Source organism: Nelumbo lutea, chromosome 2, assembly GCF_056320005.1.
Source record: "Nelumbo lutea isolate HS-2025 chromosome 2, American lotus-T2T, whole genome shotgun sequence".
NCBI classification, from domain to species: Eukaryota; Viridiplantae; Streptophyta; class Magnoliopsida; order Proteales; family Nelumbonaceae; genus Nelumbo; species Nelumbo lutea.
The window spans coordinates 105507425-105520392 of record NC_142685.1 but is presented as its reverse complement, the minus strand read 5'-3'; the positions used below and the strand labels follow the sequence as shown (position 1 = coordinate 105520392).

Sequence of the window (12968 nt, the reverse complement as noted above, 5' to 3'; positions counted from 1 at the left end):
ATATATATATATATATATATATATATATATATATATATATATATATATATATATATATATATATATTTTGAGAAAGTGGCATGATGGATATATAATATCAGAAATATGCTCAATTTTTTTACAAATTCTATGTTTTGATGGTATGGGTCTTGGTGGTGCAACAGTTGGGTTGCTCTATTGTGTCTTGAGTGACTAAGGTTCAAATCTTGAAAACAACCTTTCTATATATGTATGGGTAAGGCTGTATACATCTGTTCCTCCCCGGACCTTACATTGGAGGGAGCCTTGTTTATTATGATATCATGGATTGGCCCATTTAATGGGTAGAATTAACCTCTGACCCACCACCCAAATAATAATAATAATAATAATAATAATAATAATTTCTTTGCTGAGTTGGTTTTAGAAACACTGGCCAAGAGAACCAGCTTAGCTTCACTCTCTGATGAAATATAATTCCTAGTTGCTTAGTTGGGATTTGGGAAGTACATTAATTAGCCTTAACCCCTCTTCAGCAATAGATGATCACCATTCTAGTCTGATCTGTGATGCAGAACTGGGTACTGAATATTCTCTCCGCTTCTGTAGTCTTCACAAGTTAACACTGAGACTTAGAACATGGCAAGCACAGAGGAGAGTGTCTTTTCAGGTACTTGATGGAGTACCTGTTTGACCCTCCTGGCATCCTGCATCATCCCATGTAAACAATGATAAAAAATAAGAGTTCTAGCCATGCACTAAGCCAAACAAACCAATAAATATTTTGTAATTTTCAATTATAAATGACTATTTATCTTCACCCAATTCAACTATTGCTCCCAAGAAACAATAAAAAGGAGTCTAGTATTCTTTCAAGCAAATTTTCTTTTTTTTTTTTTAAAGCATTATTGTTTTCTTAGTCTTAATTAAATTGGCAATTGTTAAAAATATAAAGGGAAATTTTTATAGTGGGAATGAAGTTGCTAGCAGGGATAAGGGGACTTATGACTAATGTAGGGAATCCACTATCAGGTGGATGATCTTGATTTGCCAAGTGAGCCCTCCACTACAACAAGAACAGAATATATTTCATTTAAACTAAATGAATAAAGATATACCATATATATGTATAGATTATCTCCAGATGTTCCCCTTTACATGACCAAATCACAAGAATTCTTTTCATTAGAAGAAGTATGGCCGACCATGGAATCCTCATCAAAGAGTACATATCTTTTTCTTCAAAGCTTCCCTTTTTTTTCTAAGTACACAAGTTCCTAACTTTGTCATAGGTGGAGGAATACTATAAATTAGTAACCTTCCTGCCATAACTTTTGTGGAAGGATGCAAATTTCTCCAACAGTCTCTCTCTCTCTCTCATGATTTTTTCTATGTAATTAGATAAATTAGAGGTTATATGTAAATCTATGGGCCATCAAGATTCCACTGGCCAACACAGAATTCCCTTTAGAGAGTTTGGCAGGCTCTTATTGTCCTTGATTTGTAAGTAATTAAACTTTATGGACAGTCTGCAAGCTGCAACCAAAATGATAGACTGCAACTCTGCAAGATAGGACTAAGGCTCTAAATGTTGAATTACCTGGACCAAGGTGATTTAACCTTGCAGATTTATCTGGAGAGATTATCACTACAATGAGGTTTAGGTTTGTTAGTCTGTTTAATTACACAACCAATGAACTAATCACTAATACTTGAACTAAGATCATTTGGATGATGTGGCTAATTAAACTTAAGCATAATTAACTAAGTGGAGCTGAAAAACAGTCAAAAGGCAGGATTTTATATCTGGTAAGGTGGTAGATAACTTCAATTCAAGGTATGCAGACTCAATCATGTGACTCAGTAGGGCCCATATATAGGACCACCTAAATTGACTCGATTGGTGTCTAGGTAAATTTGGGAATATTTGATCAATCTTAGGAGCAAAGACAAATCCCCTAGATGATAATAGGGACAAAGTGCATGTTTTTGAACAGAAGAGACCCAACAGATTGAACATTCCTCAATAACAAGAACCCTCATTTGTTAAGTCTGATACCTCAAAAAATCAGTAGACTAACAAGCAGTTAGTTCCGAATCCCGATTTTCATGATTTGGGTGATGCCTGAAGCTCTAGGAGATAAGTTTGTGAATTTGGCAGACGGTTACATGTTTTGCTTTTGGAGAAGCTGCCAAACACCCTTAAAATCACTAATTATTGAGGAAATGATTTTTGATAAATCAATTTGTCCAACCAAACACCCTTAAATTTTGATAAATTGTAGCCCAAACTTTTGCACAGATAGTCCACATAATGAACCAAAGATAACTCTAAAGGGCGATCTTTTTTTGGATTTGAGAGGGAAAAAGTTGGTCGATGGGATTTTGGTTTTCATTGACAAAGAATCCCCTGATTTTTTTTTTTCAGATTTATGTGAGGACCAGGGAAATTTTATTTTCCTGGGTATAGTGATACCCATCTCCTAATAGGTAAATTACTTTCCCACCTAGGGGTAAATTTGTCAATACTTCAATGAGATAAAAATGCTTATTTTAATAATGGATTTTTATGACTAAAATTATCATTATCTTATTTATATGAGAAATAAAAAACATGGATAAATGCATTTACCTGTATAAATAATTTACCAAAAAGAGAATGGGGCCTAAAAGACAAATTCAATATAAAAAATCATCTACACTAAAACTTGGTTTTAGTTAGACGGTCTCAAAGAACCAGTAGGAAGTAAACTGCATTAAATTCTTGTCCAAATTAATGTTGGCCATCCAAAATAAAACAATAGGTCAGATGGATAATGATGCCCTTCCAGGCAAACTATAGAGGGGAATCATGGGACCAATGATCAATTGACTGATGCCCACACTGTGCCAAGCTTTACATCCCAAATTCATTAGACTGGCTACTGGCCCTCAACAAACACATAGTACAACAACTTGAGTTATTGTGGGTCCTCCTCTAATAATTTTTAGATTCTGTACCAGAAAACCCTAGAGCTGTCCTGATTCTGTGGCAAAAGTCAGATGGAGAAGGGTTAGTATATATGTACCCCTTCACCCCTTTTTTGATTGTAGGAAGGGGGTAACTTTAGAAAATCATTTTTCTTGACATTGAATGATTTAATTCTGGATGGAAAATTCAAATTCCTTAGGCCCACAACATCCAAACAGCAGGCAGACCATGTTTACATTGCACGGTATCTGCGTTGGGTTTATTGTACCCTATTGTAATTAGGGGTGTTCACTCTGGTTCGGTTTTATATATATTGAAATATATTTTGATTTACGGTTTGATTTAGTTTCTAAAATTGAAAAAAAAAATCTAGAATTTAAAATTACCCCAAACTGAACCCTACCGTTTCTAAGTCCAAACCACCAATTTCAATTTGATTCGGTTCGGTTTGACAGTCTGAACAGTATAATGAACAACCCTAACTGTAATGTATCAAGTGTTAAAAGAGAAAAGAGGAGCTCTATGACTAGCCATAGGGACAGAAAATGACAAGAAATTAACCATGGGTGTCTTGGTTGTTAATTGAAGACCCCCTAAAAGAGCCTAACTTGGATGGTACATTGAAAAATTCTCTAGGACACATTAATAGGAAAAAGCCTTGACATATCTACTAATGAAATTTTTTTGGTTTGTCATTTTCAAAAATCAATATCAATAGCCTAGCTAACTATCAAAATAACACGTCTCTAGGAAGTAATGGGCTGTTTGGGAGGAAGACAAAAGAGCTTGTCCTTCTCAGACTATTGCAACTTTTTTGCCTGGGGATTGGTAGAATACATTAAGCTTTCATGACTTTTAAAAGCCCTAATTTAGAAAATCCATTGTGTTGGAACTTTCTTCCTCAGTTTCCAGGGACTGCATTCTTACCTTCAGAAATAGAATGTCAAACTTATTTTTCCCTTAAAACAGACAACATATTACAAGGCAAGAGAAATAATTTGGGAATATATACTCTAACTGAAGGAAAAGGGAAAATTCTTTCTTGAAGGTAATCTGGCTTTAGCTCATGTGGGACCAAGCACAAGCACAAGGTGATGAGAGACAAATAGGTCCCACTTGCTAGATGCTAGAGATGAAGATGGTAGTCAATCCCAGGTTGGCCTGTATAGTAAGATGCCCATAGATTTCAGCAACTGTTCTGGATTGGCATCTCTGGGATTACAATGGAAAGTTGGAGTTATGAAGCAAAAGTTAGTTGCAAACCCAAGTCCCACATTAACCAATAAATAGAGAACCCAATATATAGTTCAAAGAACTGGGACTAACCAGCTGACAAACCCAATGGGCCCTTTCCTCAATTTCAGGTAATCAACTAGCCAATTTGCACCCAAGATTAGGACACTCAACAGTTTTCTTCTTTTGGGTTTCTTGTTCCCTATTCACTCCACTTTATTTTTCAATTTTAAAAGGCAAACACTTAGCTTTGTTTTCTTGGTTTGTACAAGACTGTACATGTATATCAAGGTTCAAAATTCCTTACTGGTCACCTTAGATTCTTGTTAAATTTTCAATAATAAAGATACTGCTTAAAGCATAATCAAGTGGGCATTTCCTTTTTTTTCTTCATACAAGTTAGTAGCAATGAATTTCCACCATAAATTGCAGAAACCCATTAATAAGGTCTTTGGTTTTAGATTTTGGAAATTTCTATTCCCAAATGACTGGATTCAGAAGCTAGAGAAGGAAGTTTCCAAATTTTAGATAATAAGTTGCCATTTCATGTGGAGTCCACTTTTTATTTATTTTGCTTACCTGCTATGACAATATATATGTGAGACCCACAGGCTTCCATTGTTTTCAAATTGTGAAAATAGTGAGAACACATTAAGTATGTTCTACCCATTTCAGTTTGATAATGGCTGAAGTGGATGAACTGAATGACAAATTGCTTTGTATTTTACTGAATAAAATAATTATAATTATATAAAATATGCATGGGTACAATAATCAACCTAACTTCAGATTCAGATATTAATGAGCTCACAATTCATTTAGTAACTTAGTCACTAAAAACAAAGCCATGAATCATTAAGTTTTAACATACTATTTAGGATTTGTACTACAAGAAAAGGGTGATTTGGGCACACCCTAAGTTTGATAAACATGGACCACCTCCCCCCTCTTTAACTGACCAGATATCTGTTTCAAAATATCCAAGTATCCTTCTATAATAACTTTTCTTTAAAATATGTTGGGGTGGTTGTCCTTCTCATTATGAGCTCCCCCCATTTATTAAAACAGGATGTGCCCATGTAAACTAACCAAAAGATGAGAAGAATTGCATAGTTGGATTTTGGAGTCTTCTACTATATCTTTTTGTGACTTTATTATGGATCATATACAAAAGAGCAAACAGAAAACTGAGTGAAAAATCTCCTGTCAAAATCATTTGCTCTCTCTTGGTAAATGCTTCAGACTCTTTATCTTCAAATTTCAAATAAACCCCATTTAGAAAGAACAATCTTACATCCCATTTACCTAATACATACAACCCCACTTGCAAACAACACTTGAAATTTATAAAAGACAGGGCCTAATAGATGTTGTCAAAGTTGATTGGACAATAGTCAGATCTCTATAAATGCAATGAGTGTTGTCACATTGCACTAGGCTCCAATAATTTACTTCACTCACTGCCAAATGCAGCTTAAGTAACCCTTAATTACCCATCCTTTAAGATAAAGGATGTGAAAACAATAGTCAGATCTCTATAATCTTTACTCAGATATTTTGTCACTACTTCATTTCATGTCCTTGGGGATAAACAATGCATATTCTTGATAAGAAAAAATTCACCAATTACAATCAAACCTTTTGATTTGTCTGTTCTTTTTTTTAATCAAGTAATTTTGTATAAATTAAACAAAGTCAATTATGTACTTTATCCTTCTCTGCACATGCTTCCTACTAATTGTTTAACAAAAATTAAAAAAAAAAAAAAATCTTAGGATCCGTTTGGTTTGTGGGAATAGAGGTTTAGGATCAGAATCGGAATAGACCATTCCAACCGTTTGGTTGCGCCAAATCAAAATTCATTCCCTTGGATCCCTCCCCTCCCTTGGGAATGAGAATCCCATTCTAACCAATTCTGATTTCAATTACAATTGGATTTCGATTCTAATGCCAGTTTTTCGAACCAAACGGACCCTTAAAAATTGGATTTTAACGACATTCCAACGAACCCCTCCAAACTCTGAAGAGACCCCCCTCTCCACTCTCACTTTTATAAATATTCGAGCCACTTAGATTAGCGGGAGAGCATGTGCCAACCCGTACATCCCTCTTTTTGTCTTTTTCCCCCTCCCACCTCACACGTGTACATTCCCTCTTTTGACCTCTCCTCCACAAAACTTCCTATTTAACTAACTGGCAATCATTATTCTATACTACCCATCTCATCTTACCTATCATACAACCGGGCCCACTATCCCAATTCTGACATCTATCTTCCATCTTAGACCGTCAATGTTTTGTCCTCTTTCATGGGCCCCGCTTTCTTACACTTGATTCGAAGGACTACCGAACATTTGTTGTACTTAATACTTATAAAAAGCCACAAAAGCAGAAATAAACAATAAATTGCATTGCACCCCTCCAAACCAACCTCCATTTTGATATCTCCTTCTCTCTTTCCCTCTGTGTTACTGAAATGGAGACAACTTCGCCGGAGCTCGACCTCGACAAGCTGGCCGCGATCAGGGTACTGGGCAGAGGAGCCATGGGCACTGTCTTCTTGGTTTACGACAGGGAAGCAGACCCGTCTGATCGCCGCCCGTTCGCGCTCAAAGTAGTCGAGAAATCCACCCTCTGCACCAAATTCGACGCTGACCGACGCGCCCGCTGGGAGGTCTCCTTTCTTTCCCGCCTCAACCACCCTTTCCTTCCGACCCTTATCGGCAGACTCGAAACCGACGAGTTCTTAGCTTGGGCAGTGCCGTATTGTTCCGGCGGCGACCTCAACGTCCTCCGCTACCGTCAGACCGACCGCGTGTTCTCATCCTCTGTCATACGCTTCTACGTCGCCGAAATTGTGTGTGCTGTCGAGCAGCTACACCGTATGAATGTCGTGTACCGCGACCTCAAGCCCGAGAACGTCTTGATACAGCAATCGGGCCACGTCACCCTCACCGACTTCGACCTCTCCCGGACTCTAACACCCAGAAGGTCGAAACTCACCGACATTTTGAACTCCGTGGAGGTGGAAACACCCGAGAGTGGACAGAAGCATCGCCGGAATTTGACTCGTCTCATTTCCGTTATGTCGGAGTTGGGCTTAAAGAAAGCGAAGTCCGCCCGTGTTTCCCCAGTGAATCGCCGGAGGCCGAACTTCGTCTCCAGAGGAGAACGGTCCAACTCGTTCGTGGGTACGGAGGAGTACGTGTCGCCTGAGGTCGTACGAGGTGACGGGCATGAATTCGCCGTCGACTGGTGGGCTCTCGGGATTCTAACGTACGAGATGGTCTACGGGAAGACACCATTTCGGGGGAAGAACCGAAAAGAAACGTTTCGTAACGTGCTGACAAAACCGCCTGAATTCGTTGGCGAACGGACGTATCTAACGGACCTGATCGGACGGTTGCTAGAGAAAGACCCCACTCGACGCTTGGGGTACAACAGGGGCGCGATAGAGATTAAAGAGCACGCGTTCTTTCGGGGGCTAAGGTGGGACCTGCTAACGAAGGTATCACGGCCGCCGTTCCTGGCGTTAAAGGAGGAGGAGGAGGAGGAGGAGCCGGGGACGGCGGTGGTTTGGAAAGGGATTGACATTAGGGAGCACTTCCGGAGTCTAAGGGCGCCACCGTCGCCGGCATCGGAGTGTCGGAGAGAAGTGTCGTTAGCAGAGTTCTAAATATGATCTGCTCTAAGTTCTAACTCGCCCAAGTAGAACTTTTTTGCTTTCTGCTCCGTTTTTTGTACATAGAAATTGCCCGAGGAAGAAAGATTACGAATGGTCAATGTTTCCATAAGAGAGCTCTTGTACTCCAGTCTTTGATTGGGGGCCCCACACACCACACCAAACATCTCTTGTATTGTACGTGGGACCCATATAGGGACCGGACCGGACCCGACCCAGCTGGAATTGCAAAAATATTCCAGTTGTGCGATGTGTGATGCACTTGTACCCGGTGCGACGTGCGAGTAGGAAAAGAATATTTCTCTCTCTAAAAGGCTAAAAGCCTAAAATGTATGCTCCATGGCTCCGTACAGTAGCAAAGGAGGTTTGGCCTCGGTGTGAGACGCGCTATGTGAGGTGCAGATCCCAATTCGTTAGAAGCGAAATGATTTATCAATGGACAACGGAAAAAAAAAAAAAAAAAAAGTAGGATAAATTACAGAACTGCCAACTTGTACTCAGGGGTGGTGATACTTGGCGTCTTAGCCCCTGATGGTTTTTAACATTCCTCCTGAACTTTTGGGTTTCATTAACTTTGGCCCTTGGTTCATTATTAGGATTGACAACGAAGATTAGGTATTTAAGGCTATGTTTGGTAAATTAAAATTAGTGTTTGGGAGGTCATTTTTCCAATCATTTACACCTATTTTAAGTGTTTATTTGAGTATTGATTTATCAAAAAAAAAAGTGTTTATTTGAGTATTGAGTTATAGTGTTTTGATGAACCACTTAATCACCCTAAAAATTGTTTAAAACCAAACAAAAAATAGTAAAAAAATGGAGGAAATTCACATACCTAGAACAATTTCTTAGCCTGGAGTCACTGGTTTGTGTTGAAGCTTAAATGGATAGACACCCGGGATTTTGGAAAAATGATGCGTACAGTATTCTCCCAAAAATTGGAATAAGTGTTAAAAATAATCAATCCCTACGTTGCTTTTCTTTTATGTAGGAACGGTCAAAGGAAGTTAAATCCTTAAAATAAGGAATGTCAAATGCACGTACTTAAAATAAGTGATAACAAATAAGGACTAAGATGATGTTTGGTTCTGGTGGTGTGCGATTTGACGCTCCTTCTTGGTGAACAATTTAGACGCCGAATTGAGTAGGTCGTTGGATCGAGCTGCAAGAAGAAAGAGATCAAAGTGTTCAGGTTGCTTTACTTGGAGTGGACACTCCGATGCTTAAGTCGTGCGTACCTTCTGAGAACTAGTATGCTTGAGAGTTAAATCGTTCGTACCTTCTGAGATTAAAAGTAAAATCATTATATATAAGCATTATTTGGTGTGACCTTCACGCACTGCATCCAAGATCTCCAAGAAGACGTGGTTGACCAATTTGAAGTTCTTGGAGGTAGTTTCGCATGCCGGCTAGAGTTTTGTGCTTTCTTCCGAAACATTTGGTGTGGGAGAGGACTTTCGAAGGACCCAAGAATTATGGGACACATGCAAAGGATGTCAGCAAGCACGTCTCACAAGTCGCCACCTGAACCTCAGTCAAGTCAGTAAGTCCTTGAGGGAGGTCGCTCGTCATGCTGAAATCCCTTGGATTGGTACTGATGAGATACCATAGCCCGGCAAGTCCTTAAGGGAAATTGATCATCATGCCGAAGTCCCTTAGACCGATAACAACAAGGTGCCAAAGGTACCATAGGTCGGTCCTGGACAAAATGCTACTAGCTGCAATGCCAAGATGCCTATATTATGTATGAAGTGCCCTGGACTGATTCCGATGTGCATCTGCTTGACTTGACGAGATACACAACTATCCACATAGCACCGAGGTGTCAAGCGACAAAGATAAATGCCATATGCCGCTAGGGCAGTGAAGGGCCAAATCACCCATCATTAAGTTTCATTGCCATTTATTCGAAAATCGACATGAGGTTCTTGCCATGGAGACTAAATTTTTGTTTGATTGAACAGGTTATTAGAAAAACATTTGTCTCAAGTTATATGAGAGCCGTTCATTAAAAACATATTAAAAAAATTATGTTTCTAAAATGTTCCTTTTATACTATTTGCCTTGTATAAAAGCCTAACAACATCTAATGACACCTAATTATAAAAAAAAAACACTAGTAAACATTTTTCTCGTTTTTCAAGACAAATGACTTACGAAACATTTATTCAACAAAAGAAAATGTAACCAAACATCTTTTAAATTGTTAATTTAAAAATAAATGAGTTGAGAGGTCATAATGACAAAAATGGACATGAGGACATGCTAGAGTAAAATATCTCTTTTGATTGGGTTTGACGTGCTTTAAAAACCTTGTAGAAGAAATAAAGTTCATAGTTAAGGATTTAGAAGCACAATAAGCTAGCCCAAAAAGAGAGAGCATATGCTCTAAATCAATTGAATCTGACCAATTTAGGGTAGCCTAATTAGTGTGTGGTGCAGTTTCCATTCTATATAATTAATTGAGGTTGTTGATATGATGTTGTACTATTTACTTAGAATAATAACGAAATCTATAAACCATATGGCAGTAATTGATAGTTAGATACAAAAAAGAAAAAAAAAAATCAATTGAATCTCAAAAGGGTATATTTGTAATTTTATTTTTGTTGTCAACAATGCTAAAGTTGAATAAATTCTTTGATGTAAAACAAAATTCGGGGGGTAAGTACAGGGTGGCCATGTGTAATTTATTTCAAAAATTATTATTAAATAAATAAATAAAAAGAAAGTGACAAGTTTAGCCTTACCTTTAACGGCAAAGGGAATCATCCCGCATATCTAACGAAGTGCACGGAAGGTGCAGCAGAGATCCCCCACTACAAGGAATGTAGTACTTTTTCCATCCAAATACACCCTCGCGAATTTATTAAAAATTTAAGAAAATAAAAGGAAAGATAAAAGACAAAGAAAAACAGAAAAAGCTCGACCTCATGGCCAGAGATTAGGATCTCAACCGTTGGATTTCCTGATTTGTCTCCTACTATGTCAAACGTTGGACATTTTGATCATCATTCAACATCCAACAGTCATGAATGATGATGTCTCGCTGGGCCCGTAGTACACCAACCAACAGAAAAGGGTATCAGAACCAAGAAGAAGAAGAAGAAAAGATAATAGGGGTTTTTAATGTTCAGTCCACCCCAGAAATCTTAGTTCCATGGTACAAGTGGGATGAATCCTGACTGTAGATCTACCTCAAATTCATGGGCAGAATGCGGTTTATAAGGGGCTACTAATATATTAGGAGGGGGCTGTAATTTCAAGGTAGGTGGAGTGCAGTCTACATATAAGTTATGATTTATCCGAAGTTAATAAACCTGTTTGGTGCATCTTTCTGTGTGATCTGTCAATTGTTTAGAAGTTTGGCCTGTTTTCATCTTTTCCCATTTAGTTGGGAGATCCAATGTGTAAAACCTGTTTTAGGTTAAATTTGAGAAACTCCAATTGAACCAAAGTAACCCAGTTCACTGTCCGAGCTGATCATGAAACCAAATTCAACCGTAAGATACTGGGTCTGGGCGTCATCAGCCTGATATATAGGATAATTGGCCCATTGGTACGAGTATGAAGTGGGAACTCTCATTAGTTCTAATTTTAAATTGAATAGAGCATTGAGAAGCGTATCAGAGAAGTAATATTTGTCTGTTTTTTTTTTTTTTTTGAATTCCGTTGGCAAAATTGTATTGAATTGTGCTTAGAATACAACCAAAATACCATCAATTAAAAGACAACCAAAATACTAACAAGTAATTTATTTACCTACAAAGACTAAACGAGTAGACATCGAAACAAGTGATATGAGCAGCAGGAGTGAACATCTTGTGAAATTTCTACAAAATGGCACCAAATATCAAAGCAAGGCCTAGTGCCTCCAACAGAAAACCTCTCTCATCCAATAACAAAGGAAACCCTATTACCTATTAGAATACTTGGGACCCGTTTCATTCACAATTGAAATCAGAAATCGGAAATGAGATCGTTTACAATTGGAGTGTAATGGTTCATTCCCATAATCTATTTAATTCAGACAAGAATTGGAATGAAAATTAAAATTAACAGAAATGGGGTTTCATACTTTCATTCTCAAATAGAAAAATGTCATTCCATTATGAATAAGAATGAGATTTCAATTCCACCCAACCAAATAGTTGGAATTGAAAGGAAGGGAGCAAACCAAACGGGCCCTTAGAGTCAGATTATGATTTTTCATGACTACAGTGGTGGCACAATTGGATTTGAATTTGCATGAAGAAGAGTGAAAACTTGAAAGCAACAAAACCAGGCAAGAAGTAATTGTGTAATTGTGCAGTAGCTGCTCATGAGTCATGATCAAACACAAACAACACCAGAGGGAGGGAGGGAATCGGATACCTTCTCGACAGCCCAGCGTCTAGCGTCGTGTTTGATTGACTCCCCACATCAGCTATAAACCAAAAAGGTTCCATTGTATTGCATTGTCCTCTCCACCCAACTGTTCTTGGTGTTTGTAAAGCATTTATTATCAGAGCAGACAAACGTAGTCTGATCAGACCGGATCTGATCTGGTTGGGGAAAGGGCCCATAGGGTAGGAGAGAAGGGTTGGGCCTTGAGTTATAAGACCGTGTCATACCGTTCGCAAAGCCTTTATAGTTAATAATTTCATATAAAGGCTTGTACGAACCATGTGACCACGTTCTTGTAAGAACCAAATCCGATTTCTTGGGCATAGGCCCTGTTAGAGTGTTGCTCTCAACTAATAACAGATGGCCCGGCTCGACCTCATCAGTGTTTATCTACACTGACTCAACAATCAACATATTACTGCTTCTTCCGTCCGTCTGATGAGTGATGAGAGCTACTGCTACAGAACAGAAAGGACCAAACGTACCCATGTGGGTTTCGTCCTCTACTCCTTCACTCTCTGCAGATAATTCCATCCAACCACTACCAAAGCTTGTCCTTGCCTCGTTCTGTTCACAACGCTATTTGCCAATTGCCATTGTCATGCGCTCCGTGTATGTCTAGAGGGCAGTCTCCATTCTCCCCACAGTTGAGCTTTGCCACCATCAATTCTGAATTTTGTATCATCTCAAAATAGTTACAAACTACAGTTTTAGACG

At 38.4% G+C, this 12968-nt stretch overlaps 1 pseudogene across 1 annotated transcript; it reads left to right on the top strand.

Annotated features, from left to right (window-relative positions):
- Window positions 1-6235: 6235 nt before the first annotated feature.
- On the top strand, window positions 6236-8171 carry LOC148872514 (serine/threonine-protein kinase UCNL pseudogene; annotated as a pseudogene). The gene has a single exon (XR_016107703.1). The product of XR_016107703.1 is annotated as a serine/threonine-protein kinase UCNL pseudogene (transcript).
- Window positions 8172-12968: the final 4797 nt, after the last annotated feature.